The sequence below is a fragment of the Bubalus bubalis genome, chromosome 12 (genome assembly GCF_019923935.1).
Source record: "Bubalus bubalis isolate 160015118507 breed Murrah chromosome 12, NDDB_SH_1, whole genome shotgun sequence".
NCBI classification, from domain to species: Eukaryota; Metazoa; Chordata; class Mammalia; order Artiodactyla; family Bovidae; genus Bubalus; species Bubalus bubalis.
Window position 1 is genome coordinate 4066316 of NC_059168.1, and position 10840 is coordinate 4077155.

General features: G+C 50.4%; 1 protein-coding gene across 4 annotated transcripts in view; it reads right to left on the minus strand.

The window, feature by feature from the left end:
• The window catches only part of CRACDL (CRACD like), a 130032-nt gene extending 124626 nt beyond the window's left edge, over positions 1–5406 (minus strand). The window contains exons 1-2 of one of the 4 annotated variants that reach the window (XM_025260686.3): positions 5259–5401; positions 4960–5098 (exon numbers count right to left, since the gene is read on the minus strand). The gene's annotated coding sequence lies outside the window, so the exon portion shown is untranslated. Of the gene's footprint in view, positions 1–4302; positions 4534–4959 lie in introns of those variants that run through there. The other 3 variants (XM_025260685.3, XM_044925637.2, XM_025260687.3) reach the window with 3 other exon arrangements.
• Positions 5407–10840: the final 5434 nt, after the last annotated feature.

Here is a 10840-nt window from a genome sequence, read left to right on the forward strand (position 1 = left end):
ATTCCGTCACCCACGGGCGACATGCAACGTGGTCCTCTGAGCCACCGCCGTCTGTCACGCTCATCAGACAGTCACAGATGCGGCAGGGCAAAACTGGCCCTACATCTCACCTGCAGAACAAGTGTGTGTATGTGTGTGTGGGGAGGTGACTGGTCCAGGGCACCTCCTGTCAGTAGCCTGGCTGCTAGTACTTGTAACCACGTTAGCAGGAAAAGCTGACACTGCAGAGGGAGACAGAGCATGCGGGCCCTGTGTGCCCTGGGGCTCAGTCGCCGGGCGGATCCCGCCTGCTTGCACCCTCCCTACCTCTGTTACCTGCCCCCTTTCTCTGCCCTGGCTCCTCACTTGAAACTGCATCAAGCTCATTTCCTACCTGGAGGAGGAAATGGCAACACACTCCAGTATTCTTGCCTGGGAAATCCCATGGACAGAGGAGCCCGGCGGGCTACAGTCCATGGGGTCACAAGAGAGTCGGACACGACTGAGCACAATAAGGTCATTCTGAACAGGACCTCTACCACTAGCCCTGCTCAGCAGTGCTCTACACAGCAGACTTGCTCGTTGTCCTGGATCACCATCAGCTCTCAGACCCTTCACTGCTTTAGGATCCTTTATCAGGGAGTCTTATGTGAGTAGTGTTAGTCACTCAGTCTGTGTCTGACTCTTTGCAACCCCATGAACTGCAGCCTGCCAGGCTCCTCTGTCCACGGAATTCCTCAGGCAAGAATACTACAGTGAGTTGCCATTCCCTTCCCCAGGGGATCTTCCTGATCCAGGGATTGAACCCAGGTCTCCTGCACTGCAGTTAGATTCTTTACCATCTGAGCCACCAGGGAAGCCCCTAGGGGGTCCTAATCGGGAATCAAAATAAATGCCTTTTTGCTTATTAAGAAAGACAATGGTAGAGTAACCACTACAAATAATTCATGAGGCATTTTCTCCATGATACAGGATCTCAAGTGATGCTGGTATGCGTGAATCCCCACCCCCATGCTATGGGGTCACAGGGACTCTAGGTGGCAGAGTGGAAACCAGAGCCCTGACTGCCCCCCTCAACTGGACCACTTGCTTTAAGAAAGCAAAACACCTCTCACATTTTCACGACCCCCCACTCAAGCCAGCCATTCTAAGAGTAATTTCTTGGGAAACTCGCGCACCTGACCTAAGGCTTCTGCTGCCTCCCACAGACGTGAGAATCTGGGGACACACAAAAAAAAAAGAGACTACTGTCTGGACCCCAGAGGTGAGTGGGTATTCCAGAAGTTCTCAAACTTCATACATTCAAAAGCCCATCCCACACCGGGGCTAGGAAGACACTTGAGCAAATAAACAACATCCTACTCCTCACCTTTCAAAAGGCTCTTTTGCAATTTCTTTCACAGACAGCTTAATCATAAGAAACATCTGGGAGCTCTTCCTACCCAGATCTGCACAGGAACAGTGCCAGTGGTCCACAAGGAGCCGACAGAGGTAGGGGTGTCCCTGGTTGCATGGCCACCCCTGTCCGATCATTTCTTGTCAATCTGCCACTAAATTTGCTGACCGTTCCCTGGGATCTACTGGTTAGTGTCCTGCTGAGCTCAGGGTTATGGGTCATAGCATATTAAAGCAATACAAAGGATGCTACAGTAATTCCTTAGAATCATTGATGTGCCTTAAGGACCATTTACCTGACCTGAAACTTTGAAATGCGCTTCCGGGTGCAGATAACTGAGAATAACAGGATTGGATGAGAATTCCTCTGATTTCCATTCAGCTGGGGGAAAATGCCAGGCATTTAGAATGCTGACCGTGACTATGGTCCAACGTACAGATACAGGTACCCTGACAACAAAAGGGATAAGCATGACACCAGGAAGAGCCAACTAAGAGGTGAGCCCCAGAAGACCACTCCTGGGGAGTCTTCTGTCTTTATGGATTCAAGAGGTCCTTCCCAGTGGGAGGAAGAGATAGTAAGGGAGTTTGGGATGGACAGGTACACATGCTATATTTAAAATGGTTAACCAACAGGAGCTACCGTATAGCACAGGGAACTCTGCTTAATGTTATTTGGCAGCCTGGGTGGGAGGGGAGTTTGGGGGAGAATGGATACATGCATATGTATGAGTCCCTGTGCTGTTCACCAGACACCGTCACAACATCGTTCATGCGCTATAACCCATTACAAACTAAAAAGTTAAAAAAAAAAAAAAAAAAAGAAGTCCTCCCCATGGGAAGTTCTCTTTAATCTCACATGTGGCCGAGTCTTAATGTTACTTAAAGTCCCTCCTCCTCTGAGAAGCCCTCCCTGAGCACTGTGCCTTCTATCCACAAAGTGTAAACAAAACCCAGGACTTGTGAAGGGCTAATCAAGTTCTCCAAACAATTTCCAAGGATCCTGAAGAATCAATTACAACTTGGATTTTTCGGTATTTTTCCTGCCGCTTTTGGTAAATGCCAAGCTTACAGTGGATCGTTCTGATGATGAAGCAGCAGTGGCATAAACAGCACGATCGTTTGGAAAACACCAAAGCATATGAACCTGGTCTACTGCGCTGGGCTCAGAGTGTGTAGGCAGACAACTCTTCTGTCCTCCAACCACCAAAGCTTCAAAGCTACTCTTTCCCCATTTCCTCCCCATCCCTGACTGGTAACTCCAACAGGCCCTACAGTCTTTCCGGTCTTTTTCAGGTAATAAGAAGTCCAGTGCAGATAACGGAGGCTGACTTGCCCAGAAGACGGGGGGATGGGGGAAGGGAATTTCTGGTCTGTTTCCCCAGTTTGCTGCCCCCCAGCTTCCTTCCCACATCTCCAGGGTGCATCTGGTTTCTCCAGGGAGGGGAGGAGTTAAGATATACAAGTTGCTGAAATTCCCTCTACACATCGAGAGCTTTACTCTAAGCCCCCATGTCCAGAGGACAGGAGATACAACCTAAGAAAGATTCCTGCCTTTAATGTCAAAAAAAGAAAGCTCTTCCGATACAGGGAGAGAGGAACCTGGAGCCCCCAGCCCCTTTACACCCAGCCTGGAAGAGAGAGGGAAGAAAAACCCCAGGGGATTGAGAGGGACATGGAAGGCTGGGGGGAGTTTGTCCTGCTTATGGCTAGGAACACAGGACCGCTCAGACTAGGGCTATTCCACACAAACTGGGCAGGTTCCCAGATGCCCAGCAGGGACCTGTTGAAGACACAGGGTGCGGAGACCTCAGGGCCAGATGCAGGAGCCTGGTCCCCATCTGTGTCTCACTCTAGGGACAGCTGGCTGGACAATGCTCAATGGAAACAGGAAAAGGAGGCTCAGTGGTGGGAAACCCATCAGATGACAGCAAGAAGCCACGCTCCCCACACCTTGAAGTGCTGCAACCCTCTCCTGGAGCCCAGAGACTACCTGCGGAGAGAAAGGGCCCCAGACAGTGACCTGGAGAGACGGAGACTGATTTTCCGGGGACTAAGCTGCTTTAAGCTAGATACCGACTCAGATAAAATCCTTTGAATTAGGCTCAGGAAAATCACGATCAGGACCTAGGACTAGACATATCAAAAGGGAACCAAAGTCCCTTGTTCAGGGCAGCAAAATTAAGTTCACCTAAAAAAGTAAGTTGACCTAAAAAACTCTGCACATCACAACTGGGAGGCTGGTGACCTTTAGCCCTCCACAATAAACCCCAGGCAAGAAACGTCTCCACTCGGATCGAAAGGCTTCCTCAGGGTCTCCATGCAACACAAGCAGAGTTTATAAGTGTGTCTGTGCACAGGCACGTAGCTAACCTCCCAAGGAAGAGTGGATGGCTGCAAGCTTGCCCAGGCAAACCCAGCCGACTGTGCCACCTCAGAAAACTTACCCTCCAGAGGGCAATGCACTTTCACCCACAGTCTCATTTAAGCCCCTGAGCTGGCGACCGGCACTCCCTTTCTGCTAAGTCAAACCAAGACTCATCAAGCTTCGGTGACCGGCTCAAGATGACCAAGCTGAACAACAATATGAATAGGACACCCACCCTTCCCTGAGCCCGAGGGGCCTGGTCCCACGCAGCAGCCATATGCTGTGTGTGAGCCGGGCAGCAGCCTTGCAGGTGCCACTTTTTAATTTGTTCATTGAGGACAGCTGCTCAGAGAAGCTAAGAAACTTGACCAGGAGGCAAGTCTGGACCAAGGGAGGCCCTCGCTCCAGGCACAAAATTTCAGGGAGTACCAAAGACTCCTGGAGACAAATGGTACAATGGACTGTTTCAAAACATCAAAATGAACACAGAATCCACACTGCACAAAAGACATCACAGTTTTAAATAAAGACAGGATCTGTAGTACTGATTTTTCTTCTACCTTAGGCTCCAATATGGCTCAGCACAACACTGGGGCAGAGAGAAGAAACCAGCCCAGCTCAGTCCTCCACAGGCCCCACAGTCAGGGACCGCTGACGTGACTGCACAGACTCTAGAAATGCTGCTCCCCACAATCCTACCGCCTCACATGGCTCTAAGGAGTGATCACGGCGCTCCATCATCCCAGGTGTGAGCTCCAGGGAGACCAGGGTCTAAACAGAGTCTATTCCACGGTCACGTGCCCGAATTATGTAAATGAAGGAAGCGTGCCGGCTGGAATAGGGAGTGGGGATATTTTAAGCTATCAGTTGAGGAAGGTGTGGGGTGGGCGCTCAGAGGCTCACACAGCTGCTCGTCTCCCACTTGACAGATTTATGGCTCAAAATTAAGTATTCAGCAGGGACACCGTGCCAGCTGCCGCCTGTACCGACAGGAGTCTAACCCCAACGGAGGTATTCCTTTACACTTTGCATTTCCAAAGCCAAAGCCTGGTTGGTAACTACTCCACTGGAGTAACCACTCAGGCTTGCTCACTGTTCACCTAAGCGTCCGTTCAACAAATAGGTGTTGATTAAAAATGTGAGCATTTCTTAGATCAACCCCAGAACCCCTCACTGGCAACCAAAGCCTAAAACGTGTGTAACAAATAAAGCATTACCTGAAGCAGAAGAGTTAACGACCGTCCACTCCTCTCCCCTGTCGCGGCCTCTGGCGCCAGGAGGCACCGACACTTCGTCCACCAACAACTTCCCCCGGGCACACCGACTCCCCTCGTCGTGTGTTTTCTGAGGCGTCACCTCACGATTCAAAGTTAAGTCCGGCGAAGTCAGCAAAGGGAAACTTCGGGCACTTGGGGGAGCGCGTCCGGCCGGACTCGGCCGCGGGGAGGGAGCTCCGTCCGCGTGGCTGAGGGGGTCCCCGGCTCCGAAACCCCCGCCCCAGTCCCAGCCCCGGTACCTGCACGGGAGCGCGGGCGGCTCAGCGAAGCGCCGGAGGCTCTGGGTCCGCGGGGTGGGGGCGGCGGGGCCCCGGGAGCGCGGACGCGCGGCCCTCAGGCGGCGCAGCAGGTGGCCGCCCGGCCTCGCCGCCGCCGCCGGGTCGGGGGCCCGAGACCCGGGCGCGGGCGCGGGCGCGGGCACGACCCTCCGGCGCCGGCGCTGGCGCTCGCCGGGCCTCGGGCGCGCTCCCCGGCCCGGGCGCGCCGGCTCGGCTCTGCGGCTCTCGGCACGGCGGGGGCGGACGCCGCTCCCCTCACTCTTCTCGCTCCGCTCGCTCGCCCGCCGCGCGCACCTCCCCCGCGGCGCGCCGCTCCCGCCGCCCGGCCGCGAGCTCGTGGGGGTGGCGCCCGCGGGCCCCTCTGCCGGCGGGGAGCCCCCTCACCAGCCCACGGAGACCCCGCCTAAGCCGGCCCGCGCGGGGGCGCTGTCGGAGCTCAGGGCCTGGCGTACCCCCTCTTCCCCGCCTCCCCCAGGCGACCCCGACGGTCCCGTGGACGAGGTGCCCCCGCTCCGCGCCCCAGCGGCCCCGACTGCACCCTCGTCCTCAGGGGTCACCTGAGGGCTCCGCTGCCCGACGGCGCTAGACCTGGGATGCTCATCACCCGCCTCGCCAAGCCGGCCACGGGCCGGAGGGAGGGCGCCGCGAGCGGGAATTGTGTGTTTGAGTAAAAGTAAAAGTTGTTTTCTATATAACCTTGTGTGTCCGGAGAGTCTCCAGGCTAATTCGTGGGGTGAATCATTGTTGTTACACTGCAAATAGGGAAGAAAGGCTGCCAGCGGCCTCGCAGCCTCTCCTTACTTTCTTGTGGAGACCGGCCGGTCCAGGTAAGGAGATTGTCTTAGGAAACGTGCTGGCCTCGGACGGTCGCTCAGCGGCGACCAGAGAGCTGGCCCGGAAGCCTGGGCCTGCCAGTCACACAGCACCAGACGCCCCCACCCCGGCCACGTGCCTACAGAGCAGGGAGCTTAACCTGCGGGGAGGTAAGACCCACGTGAATTGTGACCCGCAGGGAACGGAGGCCACTGCTGCTGACCCTTGAGAAGCTTCCATGCCAGCTGGAAGAGCTCATGCTAGCAGCACATCGATTGATGACCAACGTCTGAGTCTTCAGCTATGTTGGCGCCTTTATATGGGCACACTCGGAATCTGTACCACATTTTAGGTGGTGGGTATGGGGATTTTCCCTGCGGGCACTGAAGACCCAAGAAGCCCGTGTTTGTACCGCTATCTGCAAAGAGCCAGGGAAGAAGCTTGGAAGGGTCTCTCTCCACTCTTGGCTTTAACTGGAGCAAAATCCCAAATAAAAGCGTCAGAGGCAGGGTAAGGAGGTTAAGGGGCTTCCGAGGTGGTGCAGTGGTAAAGAACCCACCTGCAGTGCAGGAGACATGGGTTCGGTCCCTGGATCGGGTAGATCCCTTGGAGGAGGAAATGGTAACCCACTCCAGTATTCTTGCCTGGAAAATTTCATGCACAGAGGAGCCTGGTGGGCTGCATACAACCCATGGGGTCATAAAGAGTTGGACACGCTGAAAGCGACTGAGCACCTCAGGGCACAGAAAGAAGTTAAAGACAGATCACAGTTATTTGAGCAAATAAAGATAAGTTTATTTATGAAAATAAAATTTGTATAATCCCTTTGGAATAAGCCATTCTCTTAAAAACCCCTTTTGCTGTTAAGTGCTTTAAATTTCCTGTGTGGAAGGAATAAAAATATATTGTGAATCAGTCTATAGCCCACCAGTTTAATAACCTGCATTCACAAAGGATAGGTGACTAATGAAGATAAGAGACAAGGACTCAGGGGGCGTGTGCTTTTTTGAGAATCCTCAAACTACACTGAACAACTACAAATAAACCTGCACCCCCTTTTCTTCTCTCCCACCTTTAGCCTCTGCTCCTTGCTGTTAAAAATTACATTTATTTTGTTGTAACTCCTAAATATTTACTGACTCCATAAATCACCTTTCTAAGTAAGGATTTCATTTGTTTCTGTAGTATCTTAAACTTCTGGCTTTATTTGTGTGTGCTGTGGGTGGCTTTTGAAGTTCCTAGAGGTTTTGAGAGGACAAAACCCAAAGTTCTTGGTGATTAGTTAAGGCTGAGAAAGAACATGGTGTCAACACCCAAAATAGAAAGGGTAGGGGAACTTTGTGAACATGTTAGAAAAATGGGAAAATATCCGGTCCTTGTAGAGCAAGCTTTAAAAGTGTTGAAAGTAAGAATGCACTCCCCCTTCCTCAGCCCCCAGGGCTCCTCCAGTGCCCTTCAAGGGAGCTCTTTTCCTCTGTAATGCCTCTTGGACCAAACCTTGAAGCCAGGTTGAGAAAAGGCTAAAATGTCAGTAACCATTTGCCAACGGTTTCAAGGAAACAGCCCCCACGAAGAGTTTCTGGAATCTTGCACTGACAACCATAAAGCAAAGAGCAGAGGGTTGGTTTTGGTTTTTCTTTTTTTTTTTTTTTTCTGGAACTCCAGAAAAATCTTGCTCATCTATCCCTGAATGCTCCCTCCTGGGGAAGGAGAACCTCACTGATAAGGCAAAAGAAAGAGCTAAAGCTGTGCTATCTCAGGACTTCCCTGGTGGTCCAGTGGTGAAGACTTTGTCTTCCAATGCAAGGGCGTGTGAGTTCGATCCCTGGTTGGGGAGCTATGATCCCACATGCCTCACAGTCAAAAAACCAAAACATAAAACAAAAGCAATATGGTAACAAATTCATTAAAAAAACTTCAAAAGTGGTCCGTATCAATCAGTGAATATGTTGCCTATCATTTGGGAATGCATTTCTATCAAACAAGACCTACTATTATCCCATCTTACAGAAGAGGCACTGCGGTCATCTCTCTGTTGTGGGGAAATAAGGTGGGTGCCCAAGGTCAGGCAGGAAGGAAGTGGCAGAGCCAGGATTTGAACCCACAGTCTGCAGTCCTGGCACTGAATAGGCTGCCTTTCTGCTGTGTGTGCTCAGTCGTTCAGTCGTGTCCAACTCTGCAACCCTGTGGACTGTAGCCCACCAGGCTCCTCTGTGTGTGGGATTTTCCAGCCAAGAATACTTGAGCAGGTTGCCATTTCTTCCTCCAGGGGATCTTCCTGACCCAGGAATCAAATCGGTGTCTCCTGCATCTCCTGTGTCTCCTACAGTGGCAGGAGGATTCTTTACCAGTGCGCCTTCTGGGAAGCCCACCTTTCTACCAATGGTACCTAATGCTGCAAACTGACAATGCTTAAAAAAATAAATGACATTCACCCTTCTCCACTCTCAGGAAGAAGCATCTTTTGGAATCTCAGAAAGAAAGATTATTTACGTCTAGTCTGCTCTCTACTGAATAATCACAGACCAGAGGGCTGTCACTGGTGGGATGGAGAAGGGGGTCCACCAGAGGCGCCAGGCTCAGTAGCCCAGGCTGGTACGGAGAGACTCTCCTGCAGGAAACGGCTTCACCCCAGGCTTCTGCTCTGGGGCCTTCATAAGACACTTGTTCTGCCTGTTTCCCCTTGGGTTTCAAAAATACAGACCCCTCATTGGGCCGGATGAGGATTAGAGTCAAGGACTAGCCGGGAGCCATCTAGCCAAAAAAGATGTCAACTTTCTCATGACAACAAGCCCATTGCCTGGGTGGGCCTTGATGACAGAAGTGGAATTGAACTGCCTAACTGTCCTCCTTCCTTACCTGTTATTCACATGGCATCATCCGCCACCACACACCCAGTCGGGTACATTTTTGTCCACACAATCAAGCAGCTTCATGCATTTGTGCATTTTTGCTCTAACTAGTGACTAACTATTTTCAAGACCAATACAAGAGTCACAAGGCTCTGCCTTAAAATCACACCTTTATTTCAGTGGTTCTGAGTGTTTTTTCATAAATGTATAAAATATTTTATTTTGTAAATTAGATGTCACGTTAAGAGACCAAGTGGGCTTATGTTCAGAACAAGTTCAGGGAATTCTGATTTTTTCCCTGATGGAATGTTTTTTTCCTAATGTAGATACTATTTATCCTTTTGGGCAGTTCATTGATCTGTAGGAAGGTATTTCAGGTTTAGTGAGGCAGGGATATTTGATAATTCTGGCTTAGAGTTAGCTGGGGCTGGGAGGTTACACTTCTGCTAGAAATTTATCATGGATGATAAGTTTCATAATATCTTACAGTCTCAGTTCAGTTCAGTTCAGTCGCTCAGTTGTGTCCGACTCTTTGCAACCCCATGAATCGCAGCACGCCAGGCCTCCCTGTCCATCACCAACTCCCGGAGTTCACCCAAACTCATGTCCATCGAGTCGGTGATACCATCCAGCCATCTCATCCTGTTGTCCCCTTCTCCTCCTGCCCCCAATCCCTCCCAGCATCAGGGTCTTTTCCAATGAGTCAACTCTTCACATGAGGTGGCCAAAGTATTGGAGTTTCAGCTTCAGCATCAGTCCTTCCAGTGAATACCCAGGACTGATCTCCTTTAGGATGGACTGGTCAGATCTTCTTGCAGTCCAAGGGACTCTCAAAAGTCTTCTCCAAGACCACAGTTCAAAAGCATCAATTCTTCGGCACTCAGCTTTCTTCACAGTCCAACTCTCACATCCATATATGACCACTGGAAAAACCATAGCCTTGACTAAATGGACCTTTGTTGGCAAAGTAATGTTTCTGCTTTTCAATATGCTATCTAGGTTGGTCATAACTTTCCTTCCAAGGAGTAAGCGTCTTTGAATTTCATGGCTGCAATCACCATCTGCAGTGATTTTGGAACTCCCAAAAATAAAGTCTGACACTGTTTCCACTGTTTCCCCATCTATTTCCCATGAAGTGATGGGACCGGATGCCATAATCTTCGTTTTCTGAATGTTGAGCTTTAAGCCAACTTTTTCACTCTCCTCTTTCACTTTTATCAAGAGGCTTTTTAGTTCCTCTTCACTTTCTGCCATAAGAGTGGTGTCATCTGCATATCTGAGGTTATTGATATTTCTCCCCGCAATCTTGATTCCAGCTTGTGCTTCTTCCAGCCCAGTGTTTCTCATGATGTACTCTGCATATAAATTAGATAAGCTAGGTGACATTATACAGCCTTGACGTACTCCTTTTCCTATTTGGAACCAGTCTGTTGTTCCATGTCCAGTTCTAACTGTTGCTTCCTGACGTGCATATAGGTTTCTCAAGAGGCACATCAAGTGGTCTGGTATGCCCATCTCTTTCAGAATTTTCCAGTTTATTGTGATCCACACAGTCAAAGGCTTTGGCATAGTCAATAAAGCAGAAATAGATGTTTTTCTGGAACTCTCTTGCTTTTTTGATGATCCATCAGATGTTGGCAATTTGATCTTTGGTTCCTCTGTCTTTTCTAAAACCAGCTTGAACATCTGGAAGTTCATGGTTCACGTATACAGTCTCAGGGTGGGCTAAATCTTGCCAGTGGTTTTTGCTGTTGTTGTTTGCAGGATCTGGACTTGTTTTTATTTTCTCAGGTATAACTGACCTAAAGGACACACATCTCTGTATTTAGCTTGAATTCTCAGTTACATATCATTTCTCTCATGCAACCATCATCCACA